Raw genomic sequence first — 14,757 nt, 5'->3', positions numbered from 1 at the left:
CAGTGTCCACTGGCCCTTCCTCCTCCCATCAATTCATCCTTCATAAAGAGTACCAACCAATCCACCCCTGAGACTGGAGACCCTCCAAGTGCATCTTCTACTACATCTCCAGGGGTGGGCACATGCAAATCACTAAAGTAAGAGGCACAGAGAGTTAGGGAGAACTCTGCTGCTCCTCTTTGTGCACTGTCACCGAGTCATCAGGGGAGCCTATCAGGTAGGGACTATGTCATGCTGCTTCCAAGAAACAGAGCCAGGCTTTGCATCTGAGCAGCTGACACCAGTGAGCACTATGAAATGTGTGTTGTGTTAAAAGTCTACTCTTCTGAAATACTGATTGTGAATTTGGAAAATGGTCAAACTATGTCAAATCATTCTAAAATAAGCCTAATTCTGTAATTATGCCAACAGAACATCCTAAGGGGTTTGGTGTATGTCTAGTAAAGCCACAGTCACCACTGCCAATAAACAGGAGGTCCTCAGAGTTCCATCATGAGAATCCTGTGTGTGCCTCAAAAGGGAGGGTACGTGATCTTTCTGAAAGCCCCTTGCACACAGAGCTCAGGACTCCCAGGCTAGTTGCTCTGAAGTAAGTGCACTCAGCATGCACTCCATATTTGCAATGGAGACTGTGGCTTTACTAGACATACACCAAACCCCTTAGGATGTTCTGTTGGCATAATTACAGAATTAGGCTTATGTTAGAATGATTTGCATCCCACCACCCCCTATGCAGGGCTGCACACAATACATACAGACACTCACCAGGAACACAGAGCACCAAACTGAACACCACACTGAAAATGTGCCTCAACACTTATGGGCAGTAAGATGGAACCACTGAGGGGAGAAATCAGAAACACTGTAACAATGGATTCATCCAGTAAGTTACCTTCTAAAAGTCACTCTAAAGCAGTGTCACAGTGAATAAGGACACAAAGTGTTCCTTAGAACAAATCACAATGGGGACAAGGCACACACACTCAGGGGTCCTAACTCACCTGAAGTGAGAGGTGGTGAAACTGTATCAAAGCCTCACACAGAGCCACCAAGTGGCCTTTCAGAACCACAGGCTCCATTTCAGTAACTTACAGACCACCTGGTGTGTGGGCCTGAGACTGTCAATCAAAGCCAGGCATAGCTAACCCTGGGCAGCATATCTGCTTTTCAATTATGGGGCTGGAAGGGAAGATAACAGAACAAAATTCAAATGTTTATTCCCTAGCAGGTTGTGTCCAGCTTTTAGCATTGCTACACAAAGCTGTCATCTACAAGCTCACTGCACAACTGAATTAAGTGAATCTGTAACTTTGTGTCAGCCTTATCAGCCTATGCTGCAGCACAGCCCACTACTTCCACAGTGGGAAGTTTAACAAATCCAACTACTCGCCTATCTGGAATTGTAAGATGCACTTTGTGGAAAATTCATCTTAAAAACTTTTCCAGGGGTTGCATGTCGGGTTGGGGGTAAGGGCACTTGCGACCAAGCCTCATGACATGAGTTCAACTCCATGACCAACCGGTAGAAGGAGAAAACTGATACTAGCAGCTCGTCCTCTGACCTCTGTACACACTGTGCCACAAGTACACACACAAACACACACACACACAGACCAATAATAATAATAATAATAGTAATAATAAGTAAATGTAAAACATTATTCCAAAACAAATAAGTATACACATAACTTATTTCTAAAAGTAGAAAAAAAAAAGAGGGTTTTCTAACACCCTCAAATGATTACAGAGGCAGAATTAAAGCAGCATTTAAAAGTGAATGGGAAGTCTTTTTTTCCTGAGAAGAGCATCATGAAGTAAAATATAGTGAAATATAGTGAAAAGAGAAGGATACAAGAAGGGCCTGAGAGATGTCTCAGTGGTCAAGGGCGCCTGCTCTCACAGAGGACCTGGGTTCTATTCCCAGGACCAGTTGGCTCACAATCACCTGTAACTAGAGTCCCTGGGGAATCTGGAACCCTCTTCTGACCTTGTGGGCAAGAAAGGAATGTGGTGCACAGACATATGTGCAGCAAGATACCCTCACACAGAAAATATATTTCTAAAAAAAAGGAAAAGATAGAGTTATTCTACTGTCTGGCAAGAACAAGCTTAATTAATTATGTATAAATTTCCAATTAAACTGTCAAGTTAGTAGTACAGAATGGAGGGGGGGTGAGGGAAAAGATCCCACAATTCATAGCTCAAGTCTGCCAAGAATCTGGGGGCAAAACATGAACCCAAAGGGAAAGAAAGCCATAGCCCAACCCCACCCCAGCAAAAGCCTAAGACTTGACAGGAAATAAAGGAGCACAAACAGGAATTTAAATGACAGTAAAGTAAATCTTATCCCTCCCTGTTCTGAGCCCAGGCCCTAACAGAGCTAAGTTTTGGTGGCAGGGAGGGGAGGAGAGGGGACTAGAGATGTGGGAGAGAGGAAGTGGGGGAGGGAGATGGTACTTATTTTCATAATTGTATGGCAAGCAATAAAATCCAAGCAAAGCAATAAAGACACACAAGCTTGAGCTGGAGATGAGGCTCAGTGGCAGAGCGCTTGTCTAACCTAGGTTGCCCAGCAACCCTAGCACCCACTGCAAGCTACAGAGCCCTGCCCTCCTCCCCACCCAGCCCTAACACAGACCCTTTCCAACTAAGTGTCCAAAAAGGCCAAGAGGAAACCTTGCCCTTTGACCCCAAATTGCTAGAAACAAAGAGACATTCCTCCCTTTAAACAAAATAAAGAATCTCATAGCATATTAAACCATATAGCAAGAACTTGAAACATCAACTTAAATCAGATTGGATGGAGATGTCACAGATCTTACATTAGGAAACAGGGGGCCCTAGAACAAGTCCATAACACTCTTCAGAAGTTTCAAATCAAGAACTGCGCACCCCCATTGTATCAAAGTCAGTTCCCTGGAGCAGAATAGGATTTTTCTGTTTAGTAGCCTCACTTTGCTTTTTGAGACAGATCTTCTTTCTGTGTGGTCCAGGCTGGCACAAGCTCTCCATCCTTCTGCCTCAGCCTCCTGATTGGATTATAATGCTGGGTTATCCTGCCCAGCTCCCAGACTGTTTCTTTGTAACTAGTTTGTTGTTACTTCTCTTTTGGGTTTTGTTTCATCTGAGGAAAGCTGCTCAGTAAAAACCAGACTCTTTATGACCTCTTCATGTTTATTTATTTTTTGTTTTTGTTTTTGTTTTTTGTTGTTTTTGTTTTTCGAGACAGGGTATCTCTGTATAGCCCTGGCTGTCCTGGAACTCACTTTGTAGACCAGACTGGCCTTGAACTCAGAAATCTGCCTGCCTCTGCCTCCTGAGTGCTGGGATTAAAGGTGTGCACCACATATTTTTCAATCATACTTCCAGGCATTAAGTTTTGCTGAGCATGTCTGTATTTGTTTAGTGGACATTGGTGGGGCCATCCGTGGCACTGCTGAAGTGAATGAGATCTTGCTACCTAGCTTTTTTGTGGATCTCAGTATGAGCAAAGAAACAAAATCCACGTGTCTGAACAGACTTCTTGTGTTCTGCAAATACTGTGTTCTGCAAATATTAAAAACGTGTTCTGTATGTGTGTTTTAAGTAGTCATCGAGTGTATCCTTAAAGTAAGACTTCAAGTACACAGAGAGTAACTGTTTGTTTAGCACATTTGGAGTTATGATAAAATAGTTAGAAATACTAAGAATGTCAAAACCATCACAGCAGAACTGTAGGAGTCAAATTAAACAACTGCCTTTAGAAAAACAATTAAGTGTTTAGAATCCACCGTGTCTTATTATTTTAAATCATTGTCTTAAGTTTTCTGTTCAGAAAGTAAAAAATGGTATATAATCAAGATGAAGAAGATAAACTGTCCTGGTCCTGCTGCCTCTGCCTCCCAAGGGCTCATTCCAGACATGTGTCACTGGACACAGATCTTGGAACATTGTTTAAACCTGAAATAGCACGGCCATAAACACCTATATAGAACCACTAATGAAACACTAAAACTGTGCTCTCTTCAAAGTCAGTAAGACAAAGTTCTAATTACTGTTTTAATAGAAGTTCTAGCCCTTATAACACACACACACACATACCCATAGACCAGCAGGATGGCTCGGTGGTTAAAGGTGCCTGCCACCAAGCCTGACGACCTGAGTTCAATCCCTGGGACCCATGTGATAGAGGAAGAGAACTGACTCTTGGACATTGTCCTCTATCTCCATATGCATAGTATGGCATGTGCACCCCACATACAATAAAGAAAGAAATGTTCCAAAAGAACGAGCAAATATTACAAACAGCCATGATAAGGAAGCAAAATGAAGACCAGAATCAGAATTAGAATTTTTAGAATTAGAATTAGATTAGAATTAGCCAAACAGCCATTATTTGCAAGCAATGCAATGGCCTGCCTGCAGATGGGGCTGGGTGATGGCCCAATCAGTAAGGCGCTTGCTGTGCAAGCAACAGAACAGAATTTAGCTCCCCAACATCCATGTAGAGGCCGAGCAGAGACTTATGTATGCAGAGTCCCAGTGCTGGGAAGGCAGAAACAGGAGTTCACTATCTGGCAGGGCAGCCTAGCAGAGTTGATAAGATCCAAGGTAAGAGAATGATACTGTCTCAAAAATTAAGATGCAGAGCAATGAACAAAGACATGAACATCAACCTCTCGCCTCTGTACACAGGCATTCACAGATGCTCACGTCCACACAGCACATATACCACAAAAACAGTCAGGGGAGAGAGAGGAAGGAAGGGAGGGAGGGTTTAGCTGTAGACTATCAAACAAATGTTGCTGCATGCAAAAATAACTTACAAATCTCAAAAATGTTATGATTTATTTGATTTCAAGTTATGCATGTGTATCGGCATTTGCATGTAGGAATGTACATGTGTCTCACAGAGTCCAGAAGAGGGCATAGGATTCCCTAGAGCTGGGCTTACTGGCAGCTACAGTAAACTGCGCAACATGAGTACTGGGATCTGAACTCAGTTCCTTGCAAAGAGCAGTATGCGCTCTCAGCTGCTGCAGTCCTGAGAGTGTGCTTGTGTGGCTAGCAAGAACTAGTCAGAAAGTTTAATTATAAAAATAAATTTACACACAATAAAACATAAAAACTGCTATAGATAAATTTAACCAAAAAAGCATGTGGAAGAATATAAAGAAGATAAAACTTTTCTGAAAAACTCACAAGACATGAATGAACAATGGCAACACCTGCTCTGCCTTCATGAACAGGAAATGAAGACTCAATTCTTATTCATGAATATCAAATTAAATGTAAAAATCTTAAATTAGCCTATAAAAAGAGTATCTCAAATCAAGATCCCTATTAGTTTTTTATAATTATCTAACTGGTTCTAAAATTTACAATCTAAAGGAAAAGCCAAATCATTCTGAAAAAGGAAGGAAGGAAGGAAGGAAGGAAGGAAGGAAGGAAGGAAGGAAGGAAGGAAGGAAGAAAGGAAGGAAGGAAGGGAAGGAGGGAGGGAGGGAAGAGGGAGGAAGGGAGGGAGGGAGGAAGGAGAGAGGAAGGAAGGAAGGAAGGGAGGGAGGAAGTGAGGGAGGGAGGGAGGGAGGAAGGGAGGGAGGAAGGGAGGGAGGGAGGGAGGGAGGGAGGGAGGGAGGGAGGGAGGGAGGGAGGGAGGGAGGGAGGGAAGGGAAGGGAGGGAGGGAAGGGAAGGGAGGGAGGGAAAACATCAAACCCACTAGAGAAAACTGTGTAACACAAAATGGGGTTCAAACTGCATTCCTGGAGCAGAGACAGGTAAACACATCAATGAAGAAAATAAAGACCAAATGTTCCTAAGCATAGGCAGGCATGGTGCCTCACATCTGTAAGCCCAGCACTCTGGAGCCTGAGGCAGAAGATTAACAGTTCTGAGCTATTTGGTAAAATCCTATCTCCAGAAGAATATTACCAAGCATAAATGTGACCACGGTGTGACAGAAAAGGAGTGTCAAATGGGAGTGCACTTGTTGATCACTGGTTCGGAGCAGGGGGGAACTGGCCTAGACTTAGAAATAAAATCAGCTAGCTATCTTTCACATGAATTCAAAACTTAATTCAGAAAATCCACAATTCCTTTGGAATTGGAGTGCACTTTTAAAAATAGCAACATTATGAGCTGAAAAATATTGAAATGTTTGACTCTATCAAATTTAAAATTTCACACTTTAAAAATGTCACAGTGAACTTGGAATGTAGCTCAGTGATTAGTACACACAAACACCACAAAAATAAACAAATAATCACAAAAATAGGAATAATAGCTGTAACAAATCAGTACATGATGCCTAGTGTCCCCACAACACAAAACTTGCCAAAAATGCAATTTAAAAAAATGGAAAAAAACATGAACAGCTAAGGAATGATGCTCAGGTTTACCCCTAAGCATAGAAATCAAATTCTAAATGCCAGGTAACTTTACATTCGCTGGAGCTGCCAGTGAGCAGAGACCAATACTGGATTCCTGAGAAGCCAGCTGCAGAGCAGCCACACAACCAGAGCAGCTTGGATCCCTGCTCGGGCAGGTGGGCAAGGCCACCCGTTCTGTATAATAGAAAAACTGGAAAATATTTGTGTTGCTAAAATGTTAGCTGGACCTAATGACCTATGTCTGTAATTCCAGCATGGGGAAGCTGAAGCAAGAGGAGTCTTCAAAAGGAGGCTAAATTTTATAGTCTCACTAGACTTGGCTTCAGAACTGCATACATTAGCAGTTATAGAAACTAAAGACAGCACTGAAGAGGTTTTCTTAAGATAATGCTGAAACGTTGTACGAAATTGCTTTAAAGATTCACAGCACAGTGGACCTTTATACATAGGACATAACGCTGAAACATAACACTATAATCTAGGCAGAAAATATCCACCAGAGGAAGGAACAGGAAGGAGGGGCTGAGACTGAGCCCGAAAGGTGTCATCACAGACAGCTGTCATCTGTGAACCTCTCTTCAGGTGACAGCATAGCAAGCAAGTTCACTTACACCAACTAAAACATTCCAAAGCCTGTGTCCAGTTCAGGCCAGCGCTGGCCAGCACTTCCTTATGGAGCACCTGACTGTATGTGTTTACTTAACAGGAAGAGGAAATGTTAGTGTGCTTTTGTGGGTGGGATCCAGGAGCTTTCCTGTATTTTCTCTTTCATTTAATTAAACAAGCCAAAATATTAAGGCTATATTTAATTTCATTGCATTAAAAATAACAGGCCAGGAGTAAGAGTACACATCTTTAATCTCAGCATCAGGAGAGCAGAGGCAGGTAAAGCTATGTGAGCTATAGGCATGGAGAGGTCCAGGCCAGCCAGGGCTACACAGTAAGATCCAGTTAAAGAAAGAACAGCAGCAGATGCTACCTCAGGCCCCTCTGCTGGGAAGCCCTCATCCCAGAATGCACCTAGTCTGAGCTGTTGGCAACTCCCCAGGATGCAGTGAGCACAGGGAACTCGCCCCCTCAACCCCGCCCTAGGCACTGTGCAGTTCACATTCTCTGTTCACTGCCCTCTCTCTTTACTGTGCTGCTCACCCCACTCTCCTCAGCTTAAGCCTTGCACAACAACCTCAAAGCAAAAATAGGAAAAATAAATAAATAAATAAAGTTAAAACAATGAGGCCAAGACTACACAAAATCTTCAAAAAGTGAGGCCTGGACAGATCTACTGACAGTATAGTTCAAGTAGCCAGGCCCTGATGGAAGCCCTCAGGAGCCTATAAGCATTCCTGACGTGTAAATTGAGGTTCCCTAGGAAGACAATGCAGTCTATCCAGACTCAATCCCATCTACTGCCATGGATGGGGGCTCAGCTTCCACCTGTCCAAGTCCACATCCAGCCTGCAGCCCCTTGGATCACAGACTTGCTTCTGCCCTGATGCCTGCCCTCCCTCCCTCCCTCCCTCCCTCCCTCCCTCCCTCCCTCCCTACCTCCCTCCCTCCCTCCCTCCCTCCCTCCCTCCCTCCCTCCCTCCCTCCCTCTCTCCCTCTACTCCTCTTCTTATCTTCCTCCCTTCTTCCTCTTTCTCTCTCTCTCCTGCACTATGGGACATGAGTCTGGTGCAAGCCAGGCCAGCCCCAGATCCATCCCTCCTGAAGCCACTTCAGCACACACATCTTCAAACCAGTCTTGTAAATGAGAACTGTGCAAACAGAAACCTCTCAGCACAAAAGCAAGCAGTGGGTGAATGAATGGTCCAGGGTGACTGAGGCCTTCACCTACCTCAACACCCACATGTCTGCCCTAACACCTTCAACTGTGTTTCTGGCAAGGCTCTCCCATAAGAATGGCAGCCAACAGTACCGTCGTTTGGCACTGGAGAGATGCCCAGTGGTTCAGAGCACATACCACTCTTGCAGAGGACTTGAATTTGTCTCTCAGCATCCATCTCAGTTGGCTCAGAACTGCCTATAAATCCAGTTCCAAGGGACTTGATATCCTCTTCTGACAAAGAAAGGAGTTTGAAGGGATCAAGAACAGGCATGCTGCTAATGATGTCCAGGTGACAATCACCTCCCATAGCAATGCTCAGAGTAAGCAGCCCTTCCCAGGAAGTGGGTGATGGTCTACAAGAAGACACTAAAACCATTACAACACCTCATACACAGAACTGGGCTGCTTTCAAAGCTGAGGAACACAAGCCTTGAGAACCCAAGGGAGAGCTTTGCTTACATGACGGGATAATGAACTGTGGTTCAGTGTTGTCTGCTGTCTTGATCCCTTCAAACTCCTTTCTTTGTCATTGGCTTTCTAGTTTCACATCTGGAGGCTACCAGGGGGCTTTTCATTATTTTCTAAGTGTTCTAACTGCCTGGATCTGTCTCTCTAGTTCCTTAAGGCTGATCTGTAAACTTAAGGAAACACAGTTTCATGGCCTGGCTGAGTGTCAATCCCATGGCATCAGTCACTGTTGAAACATTTTTTGTTTATTTGTTTGTTTGATTGATTGTTTGTGGCAATGAAAGAGGCCTATGATTACCCTTTCCATACCATTTAGCCAAGCTTGGTGTACCTAAAAGCACAAAGTCATCAACACAGGTTTAGAAGGCAACGCTCCAAACCACACCCCACTCATGCTGTCATTATAAGCTCACCAAGTCTAGAATATTCCCTTGAAGTTAAACACACACACACACACACACACACAGAGAGAGAGAGAGCGAGAGAGAGAGAGAGAGAGAGAGAGAGAGAGAGAGAGAGAGAGAGAGAGAGAGAGACTGTGCTACCTGAGAATTATTTGAAAGTAGTTGCAAATTTTACAGTATTAGCTTGTTGGTTCAGAATAGAAGCATAAATAATATTCCTGTCTTTACCTCCGACCCTTGACTCTCAGCGAGCTGTCACATTTTTCTGACCTTCACAAGAACACAAAGAAGATACAGTTGTCCCAGTTTTGCAGACCAAAGAACTGGGGCACTGAAAAGCTAAGCTACCCAAACTAAAGAGCTGGTGAAATGCAGAAAAGAACCTATGCCTGAGCTGCAGCTACCTCAGCACGGGCTCTGTGCCAAGGCCTTACTTCCTCACTCCTTAAACTTTTGGACTGACTACGGAATCTTCTTAAACTGCCATGGCATATGTGTAGACACAGCCCCTGCCATCTCCTGAGGATGCGACAGGAGCATCTCTTTCCCATCTCCATTCAGGAGAAAGAAGCCCACTTTCTGTCAAGATACTCTGATAGATTCCAAAAGCCTGTACGAAAACAACTGCCAAAATACTACTTTCTGTTCCAAAAGCATTCGATAATCTCCTAACTATAAAGGGGAGGAGGGTAAAACATCACTCGGACCAACTGCTGGAAGGGTACACGGAAAAGCAATCTCAGGAGCTTGAGGAGTCTGAGGGCCCCAACTCAGCTGATCCCAGCTGATCCCAGCTCTCATTGCAGACAACCTTTGCTTAGAGTGGACAAAACCCTCCCTGGGACTACAAAGAAACAATGAATTTGTTCTCATTTACAGATTATTTCAAGATGTTTGATATTAAATGCTTCCACTTGACATTTCTAAATCTTCTTAATTTTATGATTTTTTTAAAAAATATACTTTTCCCTATGCTGACTTTGGTATTTTAAAAAAACATATCAAGTAATACACACAAGCTGGCTACCCTTGTACCATACCTATTGTCCATCCTCCATGGAGTGTGAGTTCTTCAGACTACAGGAGAGGGAAAGGCCAGACCCCTACCACACTAGACCACAAACCCAGGAGTGTATAACCAGGGATCTATAACTGCAGATACATTGTAGCAGAGAATGGCCTAGCTGAAAGCAATGGGAGGAGAGGCCCTTGGTCCTGTGGAGGTTTGATGATCCAGTGTAGTGTGTTTCTCAATCAGTAGGGCAAGAAAGGGAGGGGGTGTGAAGGAGAATCCTCATCCAGGCAGAGTGGAGGCTGAGAGTGCAGATTGTAGTTTGAGGGGTTAGTGGAGAGTAACCAGGAAGTGGCATATTATGTGAGATATAATCCAATGGAATGATTAATAAATACATTTTTAAAACACACACATATTCCAGGCATTTAATTTTTACCAGTGAAGACTCAGTACCCAGCTCATAGTGTCAGGGAAAGCACCTAGCTGACCCTCCTACCCTGATGAACTCCCAGTAGGAAAGCATTCTTTATCCCTGTCCACACTGTCTTAAATATCCTTCAACTTAAAGTACTTCTTTCTGAGGCCAGACAGTAGTGGTACATGCCTTTAATCCCAGCACATGGGAGGCAGATTTCAGAGTTTGAGGCCAGCCTGGCCTACAGAACATGTTCCAGGACAGCTAGGGCTATACAGAGAAACCCTGTCTCAATCCCCCTGCACGCCACCCCCAAAAAAGGCCATTCTTCTGTTTAGTTATATTCATTCCCTATCAACTGGTAGGTTGCTCTACTTCTGGAAGTGGTGTTGACTTTATTTTGCTTTGCAATAAATGTGTGAGATAGGGATGAGCCATAGGACAAAAATGTACACTGAACAGAAAGCTCTTGGATTACAGGTCTGTGCTAGGGCTGAGCTACACCATAAAAAGTTTTTATTCTTTTTTTCTTTCAGAAATTAACACAATCTTGGGGTTTACAATGTGACCAAATATCCTGCAGTATAAATTAACCATATTCCCTCCCTTATAGAAATCAAGCTCTCTGACAAGTATCCTGGTAGTTTCCAGGCATGTCTGAGTGCATCATCATGGAAACACATGATTCCAAGGACATTAGAAATGGGTTCTTGAAGCTGTTTCACATGGCAAATATAAACCTAAAAAACACCAAGCCATCCCTGATCCTTATAAGGGATAAATTCCCCTTCCCCCTTCTCACATAATTCATGGCAAGATATCACCATTCTTGACCTTGGCTCAGTGTCCTATGTGCTGTTGAATGGAAGTGTTTCTGTCTAAGGGTCAACAAACAAACCACAGAAACACTGAATTCAGTTAAACAGGGAAGGTTTATTGAATGCACACCCCATAACTGAACATCCAGGGCAACAGCTGAAAACTGTATGCTAGATATTTCTTAGGGCCAGCTCCATGAAAACATAATAAAGAGCTCATGAACTGGGGCTAGAAATGCTGCCCTTACTCAAGCTGATTTAAACATAACAGTTCATATTGATCTTGAATTTGAAAGGTCTTATGTGAAACATATAGATGTGGAAATTTATAAGGTTAACAAACCTCATAACATACAGAACATAACAGTGTACATGGCCGGCATAACCCTGCTCTGAGTCAAGATTTTGTTTCGTTTCGTTTTACATAAATGACTGGTTTCTTCGTTAGGGTTTTACTGCTGTGAACAGACACCATGACCAAGGCAAGTCTTATAAAAACAACATTTCAATGGCGCTGGATTGTAGGTCAGAGGTTCAGTCCATTATCTTCAAGGTGGGAGCATGGCACAAACAGAGCTGAGAGTTCTACATCTTCATCCAAAGGCTGCAGGTGGAAGACTGACTTCCAGGCACCTAAGGTGAGAGTATTAAGCCCACATCCACAGTGACAAACTTACTGAAACAGGTCACACCTATTCCAAAAGCCCACACCTCCAAATGGTGCCACTCCCTAGTGCAAGAATATACAAACTATCAATTTCCAATCCCTGGCCCCCATAGATTTGTTCAAACACATGAGTCTATGGGGGCCATACTTAAACATTACATAATGCAAAATGCATTTAGTTCAACTTTTAAAATCCTCATAGAACATAGCTGTCTCAACAATAGTAAAAGTCCAGAGTTCAAGGCCTCTTTTGTGATTCATCCAATCACTTAAATTTAATTCCCCAAAGAAAGACGGGAAACCAGCTGGGTAAACTCCAAACTCTGCATCTCCATCATGTCAAAGTGGTCTTCAGATCTCCACTCCCTTTTCATCTTTGTTGACTGCAACAAACTGTGTTAACCTGGGTTGGTTCAACTCCCTGTTAGCAGCTTTCCTTAGCATGTATTTCATGGCTCTGGCATCTTTAACATCTTTGAGTCTTCAAGGTAAGTTCAATGTTACAGCTGCTTGTTGCAGTGTCTGGGATTCCACTTGATCTTTTTGGCTCCTCTTAAGGGCTGGCATCACTTCTCCACCTCTGCCCTCAATAGCACTCTAAGCTCAGGTTGATCCACTCCACTACAGCTGCTGTTCTTGGTGATCATCTCATGTTACTGACAAATCCAATATACAAGGTTGTTGCACTCCAACTAGGCTTCACCAATAGCCTCTCATAGGCTCTCTTCATGGTGCCAAGCCTCAAATCCTTTTCATGACACCCTCAGTCCTGGGCCATCAACTACAGCTGAGGCTACACCTTCTCCAATGGTCTTCCATGATCTCTCACAATGCCAAGCCTCAGCTGTTCTTCATGATACCTCATGCCTTCAAAACCAGTGCAACCTGGGTGACACTTCCATATTACCAAGTCAAGAAGGCACATGAAGTACAACCTGGACTGTCTCCAGAACATAGCATCTTTGTGCTCCCATAAAACAATTCCCAAATTTTACCTCAGTGATGCTGGTCTCTTCTTAATCATTGCTAATTTCTTAGCTCCAACTAACCAGCATCAATTGTCCTCGTAGTTCCTTCCATTCCTAACTAGAACCAGAGCCACATGGCTGAAGGTGCCGAGTTCTGCTGCTTAGAGGAACTAGAACATCACCCCCTTGTAATATTACATTATCACTGCCTTTGTTTTCCAAATACTTCCCTGCCTAAGCCTGGCTATCCTGGTTCTTGCCCTGTAGATGGACTTTGACCAGCATAGATCAATATGCCTGCCTCCTGGGATTAAAGGTATGCACCACCAGGCCTGAATTTAAATTTAGCTGGGTAGAGTCTTACCACAAGGTCCCACTCCCTTAATCTGTTATCTCATAGAACACAGGATTCTGCTCCATTTCACTTCCTGTTAACCCTTTAATACTCAAACCATGTATTTTATATTTTTCCTTTCAAAGCTTGCTATGCTTGTTCAAATTTGTCTTCCTAAGACTTAACCAGAGAACAAAGTCTCCTCTGGGCTTTTTTTGAAACTTCCCTTGTCAATGCAATTAATCTGAGGCTCTTCACCTTAGTCTCAGGCAGACTTTTCAGTCTAGGGCAAAAAGTAGCCACATTCTTCACCAAAATACCACAAAACAGTCTTTCTGCCACATTCTGAAATTCTTCTCCTTTGAAATCTCTTGGGCCAGGTCAACAAAGTTCAAATTACTCCCATCAACAAAGTCTTCCATATTCCTACTAGGATGACCCATTAAGCCACTTTTAAAGCATTCCTCTGTGTTCCAAATCCAAAGTCACCAAATCCACAGTCTTTCAAATGAAAGCATGGTCAGGCCTATCCCAGCAATGCCCCATTCCCTGGTACCAACTTCTGTCTTTTTTTTTCAAACCTGTGCAATTTTTTTCTTTAGACTAACATACATAACAAACCTGAGTAGTCACTTTCACAAAATGTGATTTGTGCTAGAAAGCGTTGTTTGATGCCTTCTAGATCACAGGCCTGCCAGGCCCATGAAGAAGCCACTTTATCTTCTAATAAGTAAAACACTCTAGAGTCCAAATTCCTGGCTTACAACTATCTGGTAGAGCTGGTGGAAAGCAGGAAGGGACATGCTTTCCCAAGTCCAGAACTTAGGCCACCAGAGTGAGAGCAGCCTGTCCTATGGCTGCAACACCCAGTAAAGACCCATGACAGCACCGTCCAATCAACTGTGAAATGAATGCTGAGGCGGACATGTTGTCTCCAAGGCCAGCTGCAGAGGAAACAAGTTAAGTGTCATATATAAGCTGCAGTCTTCAGGGTCTCTTCTCCAAGTTCCTCAGGCATTCAGTGAGACCTGACTGTACAAAGACAGAGAATCTTCCAGTACACTATGCTGGCCGTATCTGGGAAGGACTCCCAACTCCTCCATGTACCCACCTGACTGTCCCACTATATATACAATACAGTCACCACAAAAAAAAATAATAATTTTAATTTGGCAACATGAAACTTCTGTAAACTGGACCAGCTCCAAAAACATTAATACTAAAGTAGTCCCTTCACCAAATATATACCTGAGATTAGCTGCTCATGAAAGTTTAAAGGCACCACTCCAGCATTACATGTACACTCCACCCAAGTTTAAATTGATTTTCCCTGGACAAGAGTCTTGGGATTTGGAGAAGCCAGCAAGAACTCCAGGTATATTGCTGTGGGTAAGTTTGTCAGCTGTGCAGATGATCCCAGCTACAGGCCAGCCATTCATCTAAAGAGTGTGACCCTAAGGCTTATACTGTT

This window comes from Mus caroli, unplaced genomic scaffold, assembly GCF_978045245.1.
Source record: "Mus caroli unplaced genomic scaffold, Mus_caroli_1 scaffold_4, whole genome shotgun sequence".
Classification (NCBI taxonomy): domain Eukaryota; kingdom Metazoa; phylum Chordata; class Mammalia; order Rodentia; family Muridae; genus Mus; species Mus caroli.
Note: the sequence above shows the minus strand (reverse complement) of the source record.